Source organism: Lontra canadensis, unplaced genomic scaffold (assembly GCF_010015895.1).
Source record: "Lontra canadensis isolate GAN:19392208 unplaced genomic scaffold, GSC_riverotter_1.0 scaffold17, whole genome shotgun sequence".
In the NCBI taxonomy this organism is placed as follows: Eukaryota; Metazoa; Chordata; class Mammalia; order Carnivora; family Mustelidae; genus Lontra; species Lontra canadensis.
In genome coordinates, this window is record NW_022631011.1 from 23,642,394 (window position 1) to 23,661,146 (window position 18,753).

The window sequence follows — 18,753 nt, forward strand, 5'->3', positions numbered from 1 at the left end:
TGTTTTAGAGATGGGGATCCCTAATTTTATTCTTTGACAAATGTTATTAGATGAAATCATAATGCCTGTGACCTTTGGAGATGAGTTTTTTTTCACTCATCATAATGCCCCATCATACATTCAAGTTGTTGCATCCTTCAGTTCATTATTTTTAATAATAGTATTATTCCATGGTATGGATAACTATGGCTTGTTTTCTTATTCACCTATTGAAAATACTTTTGCCATTTCTCTTCACTGGCTATTAGAGATAACACTGTTAATGAGCATTTATGTACAGTTTTTTGCATGAACAGTGTTTTCATTTTTCTAGGATAAATGCCCATGAGTGCAAATCCCCAGGTCATATAATACTTCCTGTGAAACAGTTTTTCAGAGTGGCCCTGCTATTTTATATAGCCACCTGCAGTGTATGAGAGTTCCAGATGCATCCTCATCAACATTGGAATTGTAATTCTTTTTTCTTTTTTTAAATTTTTAAAATTTATTTTATTTTATTTTAATATTTTTTAAAGATTTTATTTATTTGGCATTTCACCTCTGTGGTGAAATGTCTTTTCATATTTTTTGCTCATTTCTTTTTTTTTTTTTAAGATTTTATGTATTTATTTGAAAAAGGGAGTATGAGAAAGAGAGCATGAGCAGGTGGAGGGAGCAGAGGGAGAGGGAGAAGCGGACTCCCTGCTGAGCAGGGAGCCTGCCACGGGACTCAATCCCAGGACCCTGGGATCATGACCTGGGCTGAAGGCAGATGCTTAACTGACTGAGCCACCCAGGCACCCTCTTTTGCCTCTTCCTTCCTTCCTTCCTTCCTTCCTTCCTTCCTTCCTTCCTTCCTTTCTCTCTCTCTCTTTCTTTCTTTCTTTCTTTCTCTCTTTCTCTTTCTTTCTTTCTTTCCTCTTTTCTGTCTTTCTTTCCTCTTTCTTTCTTTCTTTCTTTCTTTCTTTCCTTTTTAAAGATTTTATTTGTTTATTTGATAGAGATCACAAGTAGGCAGAGAGGCAGGCAGAGAGAAAGGGGTGGGGGGGGGGATGCAGACTCCCTGCTGAGCAGAGAGCCCTATGCATAGGGGCTCGATCCCAGGACCCTGAGACCATGACCTGAGTTGAAGGCAGAGGCCTAACCTACTGAGCCACCCAGGCGCCCCACTTCTGCCTGTTTCTGATCACACTTTTTATTGTTGAGCTTCGAGGGTTCTTTAAGTGTTCTAGTATATGTGGTTTTCAAATATTTTTTTCCCAGTATTTGACTTGTCTTTTTATCCTCTTATCTGGATCTTTTGCAGAGCAAAAGCTGTTAAATTTGGTTAAGTCCAATTTATCAATTTTTTTAATGGATCATGCTTTTTCTGTCTCGTCTCAGAAGTCTTCAGTAATTTGTGGGTCTCCAGTATCTCACCATGTTTTGTTTTTTTCCCTAAAAAGTTACCTTTTAAATCAAAAAGATATATGCACTCCTATGTTCATTGCAGCATTATTTACAGTAGTCAAAATATTGAAGCAACTCAGTATCCATCAATGAATGGATGAAGAAGATGCGTGTGTATGGGTGTGTGTGTGTGTGTATGGGTGTGTGTGTGTGTATATTATGTATATGGTATATATAACATGTATCCATTTATGTCTATATACATACATACCAGATGGACACATACATATATATACATGCACACACACACACCCACACACACACACACATATATACACATGTATTTACCATGTATACCATACGTATACCTACAGTGGAATGTTATTCAGCCATAAAAAGAATGAAATCTTGCTTTTTTGCAACAACATGGATCTAGAGGGGATAATGCTGAGCGAAATAAGTTAGTCGTAGAAAGACAAATGCCATATGATTTCACTTATATGTGGAGTTTAAGGAACAGAACAAATGAGCAACAACAACAACAAAACAAGAGACAAACCGAAAAATAGACTTTTATCTATAGAGAACAAACTGATGGTTACCAGGGAGTAGGTGGGTGGGGGATAGTGGAATAGGTGAAGGGGATTAAGAGTAGGCTTATCATGATGAGCACTGAGTAATGTATAGAATTGTTGAATCACTGTATGGTTCACCTGAGACTAATATAACATTGTATATTATTAGTATACTGGGATTAAAATAAAATGGAAAAAACCTTACTCTTTATTGTTTAAAATCAGTGATCCAGTTTGAGTTAGTTTTTGTATGAGGTATGAAATTTAGATTGAGCTTCGTTTTTATGGATATCCAGTTCTTCAGCAAGATTTGTTGAAAAGGCTCCTTTTCAAAACAAAGAAAAAGGGTACTTTCTTCCACTGAATTGCTTTGGTACCTTGTTAAAATCATTTGGCTATACTTGTGTGAATCTATTTCTGGTCTTTCTGTTCTGTTCCATTGATCTGCAGGTCTGTCCTGCACAGTGTTTTTATTATAGCTGTGTAAGTCTTAAACTTGGATGTAGTTGTTCTTGACATTATTCTTCCTAAAAATTGTTTTAGCTTTTCTAATAAAAAGAAAAATCATAGAAAAATTTTGCCTATATCTACAAAACTTACTGGGATTTGATAGGAATTGTGTTAAACCTATGTGTCAGCTTGAGGAAATTAGATGTCGTAGGATACTGAATTTCCCAATCCATGTCTCTCCATTTATTTAGATCTTTATAAATTTCTTTCATCAGTGTTTCTTGGTTTTCAGCTTAAGTCCTATACATGTTTTGGTAGATTTATACTTAAATATTCCATTTTTTATTTAAGTAAATGTAAATGGAGTTATATTTTAGTTTTGGTTTCATGTTAATTGTTAATAGATAGAAATACTATTAATTTTTGCATGTTGATCTTATGACCTTGTAGAACTTACTTATTAGTTCTAGGAGGTTTTTTTTGTTTGTTTTTGTTTTGTCATATCTTGAGACTTTTCTGCATAGGTAATCATATTATCTGTAAATATGGACACTTATTTTTTTCCTTTCTCATTTGTATGCCTTTTATTTCCCTTATTTGCTTTATTGAACTGGCTATGAGTTTGAATGCTGTGTTGAATAAGAGTGGTAAGATAGGACATCCTTGCCTTGTTCTTGATTTTTGAGGGGAAACATAGTCTTTCACTATTAGGTATGATATTAGTTTTAAGGTTTTTTTGTAGATTTTTTTTATATAACTTGAGGAATTTACTTGTATTCCTAGTTTTCTGAGAGTTTTTCTCATCAACAAGTATTGGATTTTCTCCAGTACATTTTCTCCATCTGTTGATACATATTTTTCTTTAGTTTGTCATGTGAATTATATTGATTTTAAAAGTTTTTTAAGTTTATAATTGACATACATCATTGTTAGTTTGAAGTGCATAACATAATAATTCAATATTTGCCTCCATTGTGAAATGATCACAGTAAGTCTAGTCAACAATCACTACCACATGCAGAATTTTTTTTTCTTATGATTAGAATATTTAATTAAGATTTACTCTCCGAGCGACTTTCAAATATACAATACAATATTATTAATTGTGGTTACCATGCTATATATATTATATCCCCATGACTTATTTCATAACTGGAATTTGTACTTTATTTATTTATTTATTTATTGCTTGCTTGCTTGCTTGCTTGCTTGCCTGCCACCTTCACCCATTTTGTCCACCCCCTATCTCTTGCCTCTGGCAACCACTGTTTTCTTATCTGTGGGGTCTTGTTTTTTAGATTCCACACATATGTAAGATCATATGGTATTTATCTTTCACTGAACTTATTTGACTTAACATAATGCCCTCAAAGTCCATCTATGTTGTCACAAATGGTAAGATTCTGTTCTTTTTTATGGCTGAATAATATTCCTCTGTGTGCGTGTATACATATACCACATTTTCCTCATCCACTCATTCATTGATGGACGCTTAGGTTGCTTCCATGTCTTGGCTGTTGTAAATAATGCTGATTGATTTTTGAATATTGAATAATTCTTGTTTCTTTGGGATAAGCCTTTGTTGGTTATGGTGTATGATTTATCTTATTGAATTTTATTTGCTAATATTTTGTTAAGAACTTTTGTGTCTGTATTCATAAAAGTTAATTGGTCTGTATTTGTTTTCTTCATACTTTGTCTCATTTGGTATCAGGGTACTACTAGCTGCATAAAATAAGTTGGAAAGTGTTCTCTCCTTTTCTTTTTTCTGAAGGAGACTGCATAGAATTGGTGGTAATTCTGTAAACATTTGGTAGACCTCTCTAGTGAAACCACCTGGACCTGGAGATTTCTTCTTTGGTTGCTGTTACATTATTAAAATTAATGGTACTATTTAAATTATCTTATTGATATTGGGTTAGTTGTGGTAGTTTATGTTGTTTAAGGAATTGTCCATTTTATTGAAGTCAGATTTGTATGTGGAGTTGTTCATAACATTTCCTTATTACTCTTTGTATAGCTGCAGGATCTGTATGATAGTGCCTGTTGGTACTTTGTGTCTTCTTTGTCATTCTTGCTAGAGGGTTGTCAGTTGATTTATCTTGTCAAAGAACTGGCTTTTTGTTTTATTGAATTTTCACTTTTGTTTTTCTATGTTCAATTTAATTGGTTTTTGTTTTTATCTTTATTGCTTCCTTTTTTATATTTGCTTTAATATTTTTGTGTTCTTCCAGTTTTTTGAGAAAGGAGCTCTGGTGATTCAAATTCATGCTTTTCTAATGAATGAGTATTTAGTGACAGACATTTCTTTTTCAGCACTCCTTTAGCTGTGTTCCACAAATTTTGGTATGTTGTACTTTTATTTTCATTCAGTTCAATGTATATTGTTATTTCCCTTGAGACTTTCTTTTGACCATGGATTATTTAGAAACATGTTACTTAGTTTGCAAGTGCTTTGGAGTTTCCCTACTATCTTTCTATTGTTTGCTCTAGTTTGATTACATTTTGGTCAGAGAACACACTATATGATTTTAATTCTTAAAAATTTTTTGAGGAGGGGTGTCTGGGTGGCTCAGTGGTTTAAAGCCTCTGCCTTCAGCTCAGGTCATGATCCCAGGGTCCTGGGCTCTTTGCTCAGCGGGGAGCCTTCTTCCCCCTCTCTCTGCCTGCCTCTCTGCCTACTTGTGATCTCTGTCTGTCAAATAAATAAAATCTTTAAAAAAAATTTGTTGAGGATTGAGGTATGGCACAGGATTTGGCCTAACTTGGTAGGTTTTCTGTGACCACTTACAGGAATGTGTATTTTGCCATTGTTGGATGGAATATTCTGTAAATGTCAATTAGACCCTGTTGGTTCATTGGCATTGTTGAGTTCTTGCTGATTTCCTGTCTAGTTCTAACAATTGCTGAGAGAGGAGTGTGGTAGTCTCCAATTAAAATTGTGGATTTATATATTTCTTTTCATTTCTGTCCATTTTTGCTTCACATATTTTGTAGCTCTTGTCTAGAACATGCTCATTTAAGTTTCCTGTGCCTTCTTGATGGAGTCACTTTTTTATCATCACATGATTTCCCATTCTTTTCCCATAATTCTGTTTGCTCTGAAGTCTGTTTTGTTTCAGAATAATATATCAACTCCAGCTTATTTTTGATTACTGTTTGCATGGTATATTGCTTCTTACCCCTTTATTTTTAATCTACCTATATTGTTACATTTGAGGTAAGTTTCATTTCTGTAGATTGGTCATGTTTTATTTATCAGCTCTGATAATCTGTCTTTTAACTTCAATTTTGCTTCAGACTATTTACATTTAATGTAATTGTTATTTTAGGGCTTAAACATGCTGTTTTGTTTTTTAACTTCCCATTTTTTTGTTTTTCTTGCTCCCTATTCACCTACTTGAACATTTATTATTCTATTTTGCTTTATCTATAGTGCTTTTGTGTGTATATACTTCTTTATATAGCTTTCTCATTGGTTACTCTGGGTATTAAATTAGACATTTGTAACATCACATTTGATTGGTGTTGACATTTTACTAGTTTGAGTGAAGGGTAGAAATCTTACCTAGTTTATGTTCATTTATCCTCCTGTTCATAATCCTCTTTAATATCACCTTATATACATTGAGAAACAACTAGAGAACATTATCATTTTTGCTTCAGCTTTTAAGAAAATGAGAGTGTATTGTATTTTTACTCTTTTCATTTGTTCTTCCTTATATCTTAAGATTCTTTCATTTATCATTTTCTTTTTATTTGGAGAATTTCCTTTAACCATTATTTTAGGTCTGCTCATAACAAATTTCTCAGTTTTCTCTCATCTGACTATATATATGTGTATATGTATATATATATACATATACATATATATATATATATTTTTTTAAGTTTTGTTTATTTGAGAGAGAGCACATGTGCACAAGAACAGAGGAGGGGGCAGAGGGAGAGGGAGAAGCAGGCTACCTGCTGAGCAGGGAGCCCAGCTTGGGCTCCATCTTAGAACCCTGGGATCATGACCTGAGCCAAAGACAGATACTTAATCCTCTGAGCCTCCTGGGCACCCCCTTTTTTTTTCCTTCAAGATTTTATTTATTTTTTAGAGAGAGAGTAACGCAAGTGTGTGCAAGCTGGGGGAGGGGCAGAGGGAGAGAAGCAGACTCTCCGCTAAGGTAGAGCCCCATGTAGGGCTCGATCTCATGATCCTGAGATCATGACCTGAACTGAAATCAAGAGTTAGATGCTTAACCGTCAGAGCCAACCAGGCACCCCAAAGATATCTCATTTTTTATACATTTTATTAATTGAAGTATAGTTAACACACAATGTTAAATTAGTTTCAGGTGTACAGCCTAAGTGGTTAGACAACTCTATATGTTATGCTATGCTCACCACAAGTGTAGCTACCATTTATCACCATACATTACTTTTTTTTCACCATACAATACTATTACAATACCATTTGACTATATTCCTTATGCTGTACCTTTTATCCCCATGACTTATTCATCCTATCACTGAAAGCCCGTGCCTCCTGCTCCCCTTCTTTGATTTCTCTTTTTGCTGGGTACAGAATTCTAGTCTGACAGTTTTTTATTTGTTTGGATTTATTTGGATAAGTCTTGTTAGTTTCTTCAGTATGTAGGTTTATGTCTTTTGCCAAATGTAGGAAATTTTTAGCCTTCATTTATTTTAATCCTTTTTATATTCTCTTTCTTTTCTGTGATACAAATGTTAAATCTTTTGTTACGATTCCACAGGTCTGAGTCTCAGTTCTTTTTTTCCCCTTATTATTATTTTTTTAAGATTTATTCATTTATTTATTTTTAGAGAGACAGAGAAAGAGCAAGTGCATAAGCATGGGTAGGGACAGAGGGAAAGAGAGAGAGAGAGAGAGAGAGAATCTACAAGCAGACTCCCTGCTAAGTGTGGAGCCTGACGTGGAGCTTGATCTCAGGACCCTAAGATCATGATCTGAGCTGAATCCAAGAGTCAGCTGCTTAACTGACTGAGCCACCCAGGTGTCCCCATTTATCCCCAAATTATCAAGATCTGGATGGGGTGCCTGGGTGGCTCATTTGGTTAAGTCTCCAACTCTTGATCTCAGCTCAGGTCTTGATCTCAGGATTGTGAATTCAAGCCCTGTTTTGGGCTTAAAGAAAAAAAATCTGATCTTATGAAAATTTTCATAGGAACTTTAAGAAGATAACATTTGCTGTTTTTTAAATATTGTTGTATTACTGCTAACTAAAGAACATATGACATCCATTTATTATTCCCTAAAGAAAAAAAAACCCAGTAATTTGAAAGAGTACTTTGAAAAGCAACACTCTTTCCCAGAGCAAGATCACATCATAAGAACTTTTTCATTTATTCATACCAAGAGGAAATGTAGCTTGTGTTCATCTGTGTCTATATACCTATAAAGTTATAGGGAGGAAAATCAAATTATCCGTGAGTATGTTTCTGTGACTTACTAGGGATATATCAGATTTTTATAACAGCCCTGTATAATAGTTACTGTAGTTATTTTGCTTTACAAATGAGAGTATTGAGGCTGTGTGGGGCTAATAACTTGCTATTAAGTTTTCTAGATTAGAATATGACTCTTTTTCCTTTTGAGAGGATAATATTTATGTAGAAATATTTTTCTATTTTTCTTTTTTACAAGGTTAATGTCTCATCTTTGTTTCATCATTCTATCAATCTTTATCTCTTCTACCTACCAGTATTCCATTAAGTTTAGGTTCTAATCATGCAAGCTTCTAATCTTTTTCCTTTCTTTTGGCCATTATTTGTTCATTTTCCATTATTTATTTATTTATTTATTTATGGAGAGAGTGTGCACACTTAGGGAGAGTGTACGGGTAGGGAGAGGCAGAGGAAAGGGGAGAGGAAATGTTGAACAGGCTCCATGGCCAGGGTGGAGGCCCAGTCTCAGAACCCTGAGATCATTACCTGAGCCAAAATCTGACTGAGTCACCCAGGCCACCCCTCCATTAATTTTTCTGTCCACTAGAAGCTGATTTATGCCATTCTATTTAAGACTGATAGTGACCTTTTCTTTTTAAATTTCTAAGGAGTTTCATCCCAGTTCCTCCTCCGGGCCTAGACAGTCTGTTGTACATTTCTACTATAATCTCTTGTCACAGGTATCTGTGGTTTATTGTATTTTATTGTAGTTGTACAGCTTTTATGAGCAGTGCCCACTTTTTTTTTTTTTTTTTTTTTTGGCCTGTGTTCCAAGTTATGCAGAACAGATGAGGTTCTTGCCTTAGTCTTTCAGGCATTCCCCAGACAGTTTAGAATAGATATATATGGTAACTTACCAGTATGGTTTTACTCTGCTTCCTTTGATTCAAGATAGGGGAAGTGGGAACCAATCTGCAGCCTGTTCAAGACTAAGCTTGCTCCCATTCGGTGGAAGTGGGACAAGAGTGACTAAAAATGTCACAAAACTTTCTACCATTTGAAGATTGCTTTTACTTAATTGGGCATTTGCTTGACTGCTCTAAACCTTTGATCAGAGAACTTCTGGGTGTTTTTTCATTCTATTTTGTTTCAGTGGGGAATGACAGTTTGGAGCTTACTAGTCCACCATTTTGTTGATGTTCAATAGGACTTTTTAAAAAATTGTAGTAAAATATATATAACATGAAACTTAGTATTTAAATTATTTGTGAGTTTATACTTCAGTGGCATTAAGTATATTCACATTACTGTGCAACCATCTAACCATCTTAAATTATATTTAATTACAAATTATTTGGCTTCTTTTGCTTTTTTCATTCTATCTGACTTCTTTTTGGCACTTCAGTCTGCTTTTAAGTTACAGAATTATCTCAGGTTTCGTGGTGCTATTATGTTCCTTTCACCTTTCTGACTGCTTGTTAACCATATTTGCCTGCTTACCTCTCAGATGCTAATGTTCCCCAGGGTGCTATTCTTTACTCTTTTTCCATTCTCCCATTGTTTATACTCATACTCACTGGGTAATTGCATCTGTTTTCATGGATTTAAGTGTGTGCTCATTACACACAAATTTGTATCAGTCCAATCACTCTGTTGAACTCCTACTCATTTTCAACTTCCATTTCATTTTCCATAAAATGATATTCTACAGGAACCTCATATTTGTATATCTAAAATATTTATCTTTCCAAAATATATTATCTGCCTTGGTTAATAAAGTCTCTACTCACCTAAAATAGAAGATATAGTTGTTTTTCTAATCATATAATCACTCTTAACCCTTCCTTTTTCTCTTTTGGTCACTCTCCAGGTTCTTTTGTTTCTAATGCTCCATACTTTTTGCTCCAACTTATTTTTTTATGATTTAAACATTTTTTTTAAGATTTGATTTTTTCATTTTAGAGAGAGCGCGAGAAAGAGCGCATATGTGTAGGAAGGGGCAGAGGGAGAGAGAACCTGAAGCAGACTTTGCACTGAAGATCCCATGACCCTGAGGTCCTGACATGAGCCACATCCAAGAGCCAGATAGTCAACTAACTGAACCACCCAGGCACTCCTTTTTAAATTTTTTTTAAAAGATTTTATTTATTTATGAGAGAGTGAGAGCACAAGTGGAGTGAAGGGTAGTGGGAAAGAGAGAAGTAGGCTCCCCCCTAAGCTGGGAGCCCAGTGTGGGATTAGATCCCAGAACTTTGCGATCATGACCTAGGCCGAAGGTGGATGCTTAACCAACTGAGCCACCCAGGCTCCCCCTTGTTGCTCAAATTTAGTTCAGACTTTCATTTTCTTGTGCTTTTGTTACCATAGTATCCTCCTTATTCCTCATTTCTGTACCTGTCTCTTCCTGTTCAAATTTATCATCTTTATCCTTGCCAGGCTTTAGTAAACTAAAAACCAGTCATGTCACTCACTCTCTTTACCCTCAAAATTCCTGTCTTCCAAATGGATATCAGAAGATAAATACTCAGATTCTTAGCCCATTATGTTATACCTTTAATGTACATTCTGTAACCCATCTTCACAGCTTTCTGTGCATTTCCTTTTCACCCTTTTAGGAACAGAGTATTCTATTCTCATTTTCTAAATTCTCCTTGCCTTTCCTCTCTCCTCTGATTCTTCCTTAATTCTGTTTTTAAGGATCAGCTCAAATTTCATCTCCGTCTTGAAGCCCAGTTTGGTTAAACTGTCCTTTCTCTGTTCATGTGGTACCTAGTTATGACACTGGGGATCCTGTAATACTTACTTTTTCTACCTAACCAATGAACTCCCAGATACAGGAAGTATTTATTATTATTGCTGTTATCACTATTATGTCTGTTTTCCTATAGAAGAGAAGGGGGGCCTGTACATAATAATAACAAATACAACAATTCCTATAATAAGAAGCACATAAGAGGTCATTATTAACATTTTCTTAGCATGTTGGGGAAAGAGCACAAGGTAAGCAACATTTGAGACAGTTTGAATATAAGTACTGTTCACATTCCAGCTGGAGAAAAGAGTAACCGTAAAAGCAGTGGGGTAGAATGAGCGTGACCTATTTGGGAAATAGCTGGAGCACACTGGGCCCAAACCTAGATACTTGCATACAGAGAAAATGAGGCTGGAAAGGTATACCTGAAGACTGATTGGAAAGAACCATTGTATGTTTTACTAAGTATTTAGAATACATAATTTTTTTGCACTGTAAATGTTCTAGAAAATATTGGCATGGATGTAGTCATGTCACACTAGTTAAAAAGATTTTAATCACATTTAATATCAGAAGTTGTTAAAATTTTCTGAGGAAATTCTGTTTTCATTTTCATATCAGTGCTTAATTTTTGAGAAATTCCTTCCCTCTTTACCTAGTGAAGAGATCAAAATATGCTCATTTTCTTTAAATGGTATATTGTCTGTTATCGAAACAACTTTCCATCAAACAAATGGAAAGATATACCATGTTCATGGATTGGAAGAATTGGTATTGTTAAAGTATTCACACTACCTGAAGTGATCTATAGATTCAGTGCAATCCCTTTCAAAATAGCAATAGCATGGGGTGCCTGGGTGGCTCAGTGGATTAAAGCCTCTGCCTCCGGCTCAGGTCATGATCTCAGGGTCCTGGGATCGAGCCCCACATCGGACTCTGCTCAGCAGGGAGCCTGCTTCCCCCTTCCCTCTCTGCCTGCCTCTCTGCCTACTTGTGATCTCTGTCAAATAAATAAATAAAAAATCTTAAAAAAAAGATGGCAATTTTTTTTTCCAGAATTGGTACAAACAATTCTAAAATTTGTATGGAACCACAAAAGACCTCAAATTGCCAAAGCAATCTTGAGGAAGAAAAACAAAGCTGGAGGTAGTATAATCCTAAATTGCAAGATACTACAAAGCTGTAGTAATCAAAACAGTATGGTACTGGAACAAAAATAGAAAGATCAGTGGAACAGATAGAGAGCTCAGAAGTAAGGCCATGCCTATGTGGTCAGTTAATCAACAACTGAGGAGGGAAGAGTATACAGTGGGGGAAAAGACAGTCTTTTCAATAAATGGTGCTGGGGAAACTGGACAGCTAATGCAAAAGAATGAAACTGGACTTTTCCCTCACACTATACACAAAAATAAATTCAAAATGCATTAAAGACCTAAATGTGAGACATGAAACTATAAAACTCCTAGAAGAAAATATAGGCAGTAATATATTTATAATTTATAATAAATAAATAAAATTTAAAAAAAAGGGGGGCATAGGATGTGAATAAACATTCTTTCAAAGAACCCATCCAGATAACCAACAGTCACTAATCATCAGGGAAGTGCAAACCAAAACCACAGTGAGATACCACCTCACACTAGTCAGAATAGCTAGTATCAAATAAAAGAGGAAAAGTAGGTGTTGGCAAGGATGTGGAGAAAAGTGCTCCAACTCTGCACTGTTGGTGGGAATGTGAATTGGTGTAGCTACTGTGGAAAATAGTGTGGAAATTCCTCAAAAAATTAAAAATAGAATTACATATGATCCAGTATTTCTACTACTGGATATTTACCTAAAGAAAATGAGGGTCACCTGGATGGCTCAGTCAGTTGAGCATCTGACTCTTGATCTCAGCTCAGGACTTGATCTCAGGGTCATGAGTTCAAATCCCACGTTGGGCTCCATGCTGGGCATGGAGCCTACTTAAAAAAGAAAAAAGAAAATGAAGACATTGTTTTGAAAAGATAAATGTACTCCTGTGTTTATTGCATCATTATTTGTAGTAGGCGTGATATGTGTCCATTGGTAGATGAATGGGTTAAAAAAATGTGATCATACACACATAGACACATACAGACAGACACACACTAGCACATTACTCAACCATTAAAAAGAACGAGAATTAGCCATGTGTGACAACATGGATGGACTTAGAAGGTATTATGCTAAGCAAAATAGGTCAAAGACAAATACCTCATGATTTCACTTATATGTGGAATCTGAAAAACAAAGTAAGAGAAAAAACAAACTCAAATATACAGGACAAACTCTACTGGGTGCCAGAGGGAAGGCTCGTGGGGCAATGGGTGTGACAGATGAAGGGTTAATTTAAGAGGCACAGACTTCCAGTTATAAATAAGTCACAGTGATAAAAAGTATAGCATAGGAAATTTTTTTTTAAAAAGAGTTTGACGTCAGTCTTTTAGTACCAAGGGTAGCCTGTTTTAGAAGTAGTTTGGTTTTCAGAGACCACTGGTTTTACTGCAATAGTTTTCATGGTGTTTTTGGTAGTTTCTTAAAAAACAAACAAAAAAAAACCCCCAAAAAAGTAGGTTTAGAACAGTAACCAGTTAGATTTTGAAATTTAACATAAAAATGAATGTTTTTACATGTAGTATATCTTGCTTTCCTCCTGCCATTATATTCTCCTAGCTTATAACAAATGAATAATACTAATGGACTTGGTCCTAAATGATACTTTACATAGAAGAAATAATATATATGTAAAATGATATTTTACATAGAATTTTGTAATTCAAAATTATCCCGGGAACTAAAGTTTGTAACAGTGTTTAGTTGAGTAATTTTCTTCTACTGGTTCCTTTGCTTAGGTTGTGAGATTTTTTCCTCTTAATAACAACAGTGCTTCTTTTTTTTTTTTTTTAATTTTTTATTTCTTTTCAGCCTAACAGTATTCATTGTTTTTGCACCACACCCAGTGCTCCATGCAATCCGTGCCCTTTCTAATACCCACCACCTGGTTACCCCAACCTCCCACCCCCCTGCCCCTTCAAAACCCTCAGATTGTTTTTCTGAGTCCATAGTCTCTCATGGTTCACCTCCCCTTCCAATTTCCCTCAACTCCCTTCTCCTCTGCATCTCCCCTTGTCCTCCATGCTATTTGTTATGCTCCACAAATAAGTGAAACCATACGATAATTGACTCTCTCTGCTTGACTTATTTCACTCAGCGTAATCTCTTCCAGTCCCGTCCATGTTGCTATAAAAGTTGGGTATTCATCCTTTCTGATGGAGGCGTAATACTCCATAGTGTATATGGACCACATCTTCCTTATCCATTCCTCCGTTGAAGGGTATCTTGGTTCCTTCCACAGTTTGGCGACCATGGCCATTGCTGCTATAAACATTGGGGTACAGATGGCCTTCCCTTTCACCACATCTGTATCTTTGGGGTAAATACCCAGTAGTGCAATTGCAGGGTCATAGGGAAGCTCTATTTTTAATTTCTTGAGGAATCTCCACACTGTTTTCCAAAGTGGCTGCACCAACTTGCATTCCCACCAACAGTGTAAGAGGGTTCCCCTTTCTCCACATCCCCTCCAACACATGTTGTTTCCTGTCTTGCTAATTTTGGCCATTCTAACTGGTGTAAGGTGGTATCTCAATGTGGTTTTAATTTGAAACTCCCTGATGGCTAGTGATGATGAACATTTTTTCATGTGTCTGATAGCCATTTGTATGTCTTCATTGGAGAAGTGTCTGTTCATATCTTCTTCCCTTTTTTATATGATTGTCTATTTTGTGTGTAACAACAGTGCTTCTTAGGAAATGTGAAATGTTTGGTCCTTAGATATTGTAAAATGTTAAATTTGTAATTAATTATGCTTTCCTTTATGTGTTTATGTGAAAGTACTTCTCCAATGTGACTAGTCTCTTTCAAAATGATGGTAGACCAGCTATAAATGGTCTACTATCATTGTTCAACTATGAGTAGTAAAGAATTTAATTACTGTAGTTTTTTGACTTTGGTTCCTCTCTTATGTGTCCTTCTTCAGTTCTTAAATCGATGATAAAACTATAAAACAGGCATGTTGTCAAAGTAGAGGGTAGCTTTCCTTCAGCCTAAATAATACAGTTAAGTGAAAGAGCAGTAGGACTACATGCTTTGGCTGTTACTCCTTGTAAATTGTTTTTGCACCTGGAGGAATGTTAATTTCTGTTAAGATCCTGAGTTCTGGTACTAGAATATGGACTTTAGGAAGTGGGGAAGTCTTACTCATTACTTACGGAACTTCAGAGTGTTGAATAAAGTCAGAATTCCTTGCCCCAATTTATGGTTGGAAATAGACATTCATTGTATAATCTATCCACCGCATGATAGTGGAAACCTGTGTCCTTCTCCTCCATCACAGTTTCTTGACTCCCCATAGCCTCTGTTTTGCACAAGCCTTAGATTACACTGGATACCTTTTTTTCCTTATTTCTCTGATAAAAGACATAAATTTTGCTTATGGATGATCCTGAAAGCCATACACTATGTCATACTACTATAAATTTAAAGTGTGTGGTTATAGGTCCAGACACCTACTCACCATATACAATTAGTGGAGACATCTGGTTTTCCATTAACAAATGTGTGATTAAATTCTGTGGCCAAGCAAAAGTCAGATACCTGATGTTTAAAAAAAAAAAAAATCATAGATGGGGATTACTGTGTTGGAGAAGGATTTATAGCATAGTGACCTAAGATTTTCTCTTAGAGTTTTATGACTGTGTGACTAAGATGTCTATTTTTCTCTTTATGTCATTTCTAGCCATAGTGAGACTAGTTTGTAAAACTTTCAAATGTCAGAGAAATAAAGGGAAATGGGACCATTAAGGGTCACTTTACATACTTCACTCATTTAATTCTCACAAATCCATTATGAGTTGTAGGTAGTTATTGTCCTCATTTTACAAAAGAGAAAACCTCAGAAAGGTTATTTGACTTGTCCTCCCAAAAGTAGCATGCAAGTATACTGTTTTTTTCTTTAAAATGTTTTTCCTTTATATCTTCATGGTTAAATTCTTTCAACCCATCTGGAATTCATTTTATTATTAAGCATGGCTCAAAAATCATTCATCTCCATACTTATGTCCAATTATACAAACAACATTTACCAAAGAGTGACACTCTTTTCAGCCCCATCTTGCCCCTGTAATTACTATTGAATGGGCAATTCTCTCACCTTTTCTTTCAGTGCTACCAGTCCATATAACTTTATGCATTGGTTAATACTGTTTCAGTTCAGGGACATTTATGTGTTTTAGTTAGGATGCTTTAAGTTATAAGAAACAGAAGAACCAATGCAGGGGCGCCTGGGTGGCTCACTTATATTAACTGTCTGCTTTCAGCTCAGGTCATGATCCCAGGGTCCTGGGATCGAGCCCCACATTGGGCTTCCTGCTCAGTGGGAAGCCTGCTTCTCCCTCTCCCACTCCCCCTGTTTGTATTCCCCCTCTCACTGTCTCTCTCTATGTCAAATAAATAAATAAAATCTTTAGAAAAAAAATCCAATGCAATCGAATCAGACAATTCATTATCTCAGGAATGGGTGGAATTAATTCAGTGATTGAACGAACTTCATCAGGGACCCAGTTTCCCTCCATCCTTGGCTCTATTTCCCTCCTTGTGCTTGGCTTTGTCTTCTATCAACTTCTTTGAGGCTGCAAGATGGCAGCTGTTGTTTTAGGTGTCACATGCAGACATGACAATTTCTCTTGAAAGGAAGATATTTCTTAACATGTATTACTTTTTAAGAGAGAAGAAACTTTCCCCCAGAATCCTTCTGTAGGTTTTCCCTCATGTCTTCTGTGACAGATTATTACCATGTTCCTGTACTTAAAGTGAATACTGGCAAGAGTAATGGGCCATGATGTTGGGTTTAGATTAGACTATTAAGAACCAGCTCTTGAAGCCGAGGAAGGTCTTTCCACTCGTTGTAAACTCATGGAGGAAGTTGGGTGGCTTGAACAAAATCACAGTTAAATTAGGAAGGTGGAAGGGGGAATAATTGTCAAAGTAGGAGAGCCAGCAGTCTTATCTATTATATTACAAGTAAAATGTGATGCTCAGTTCTGGGGCTTACCTTACTCAAGGCATTTAAAATCTAGCTTGAAGATTGAAGTAAAAAATAACTGTAAAACAGGGGAATTGTTAGTTTTTATAGGGTAGTTTAAGGAAAGTCATTCAGAAGAGTGAGTAGTGGTGTAATAAAGCCAACAGGTTTGAGTCCTAGCCAGTGTCCTTTCTGGTTATAATTAGAAGAATGACTTGTGGTTTTCTATTAATTTTTGAACAGTACAGCTTGAGTTTAAGTAGACATACTTATTTTCAATTCCTAACTTCATTTTTAAGAGGTTCAGGATGTTTTCAATCATCTTTTCACCATGGTCATATTATATCTTTAACTACTAAACTAAGAGTTAGCATTTTGATTTTGATACAACTTGCTAGCTAGTATTGGGACAAGTTAGCTAATATTTCTAATTGCTATTTGGTAAAGTTGTTTAACGAGGTAATTTTTTGAGGTTCTTTTGTGCTTAACATTTATAATTAAAAAGAAACTTACATGGAGTAAGATTGGAAGCAGTTTTTCCCAATATGTTTACCAAAGAGAGCATGTGAGTAAAATTTAATATGTGTTTCTCTTGCTTTTAATGTTTCATTTGATATTAGAAAACAGTTTAAGCTATTATAATTTAATTCTGAATCTTTTAAAATTTGCATGTGTCTTTGGAAGTAGATGTTTCTAAGGAACTCTTAAAATAACAGTTATTATAAAATGTAATAACATATTGAGATTATTTTCCAGACAACTTTATAGTACCAAAATTTTACCTAAAATTTTTCTTGTGTCATCAGTAGTACTTGGACTACTCTGTAGTCTAATTTTGTGACCTGATGCACTGAAGCTTTAAGAAAAATATTTCTTAAATAATGTAATGCCATTGCTATTGAGCATAAAAATCACTGGCTTAATGTAAATGTTATACCTACTTATCAGTCATTCTGCAAGATGCTGTAGGAAAAATTGAGATTTTAACTGGTTTCTGCCTTAAAGAATTTAAAGTTCTTTTTAAAAAAATCATATTTAATTTGTCTTTTACTAGAAAATAGTTCACATGTTTATTGGTTTGATTTTCCTTTTCTTTCTTTTTTTTTTTTATTTTTTAAATTTATTTGAGAGAGAGTGGAAGAGAGCACAAGAGATGGGAGGGTGAGGGGGGAAACACACTCTCCATTGAGCAGGGAGCCTGATTTGGGACTCGATCTTGGGACTCCAGGATCATGACCTGAGCTGCAGGCACTTGCTTAACCAACTGAGCCAACCGGGCACTCTGGGTTTGGTTTTCCAGTTTTGAATAGAGTAAGCATCAGCTGGTCTTTCTAAAAATAGTGTTTTTGTAAAAAGGTTTTATCTTTTTTCCCGTAACAAGTATTACCAGAAATACTCAAATTGCTTAGAAGACTCTGGGAAATGTATCTATGTATTTATATATAAATATAATATATATATTTGTGTGTATATACATATATGTATTTATAGATAAATTTGCAATAACCGAGGAGCTTTTTCTTTAGATCTGTGCAAACTGAATTTTGAAAAACCAGTTATTGGGTGAGTTGGTCTCTTCAAGCAGTCAACAGCATTAGTATTATTACCTATTTTTCCATGTTCAGTTTCTAACTCATGCAATTATATATATATATGTGTGTATATATATATATATATAAATTTTTTTTTTAAGATTTTGTTTATTTATTTGAGAGATAAAGAACAAGCAGGGAGGAGGGGCAGAGGGAGAGGGAGAAGCTAACTTCCTGCTGAGCAGGGAGCCTGATGCAGGACTTGATCCCAGGACCCTGAGGTGAAGGCAGACGCCACCCAGGTGCCTGCATTGATATATTCTAAAGCGTGTTTAAATTTGACTCTGCTTTCTGGTTTCCTAGGGAAATATTTTAAGTACTTGTATTCTAAAACAGCTGAGTGACCACACTTAACCTCTGGCTTTAATTTGTCCTTCAACCTTTGGTGTACCGGGGGGTCTGCAGAAGATGTTTCTTCCTTTGCTGTTCTGTTTTTATTCTTGAGTTCTGCTGAATTTCCCCAGCTAAATAATATGAAGACTGCTTGGGATTATCTGAATGTTC

General features: G+C 35.5%; 1 protein-coding gene across 4 annotated transcripts in view; it reads left to right on the plus strand.

Annotated features, from left to right (window-relative positions):
- ROCK1 (Rho associated coiled-coil containing protein kinase 1) overlaps positions 1-18,753 on the plus strand; it is a 144,769-nt gene that overhangs the window by 15,453 nt on the left and 110,563 nt on the right. The gene's annotated exons all lie outside the window — the stretch shown is intronic.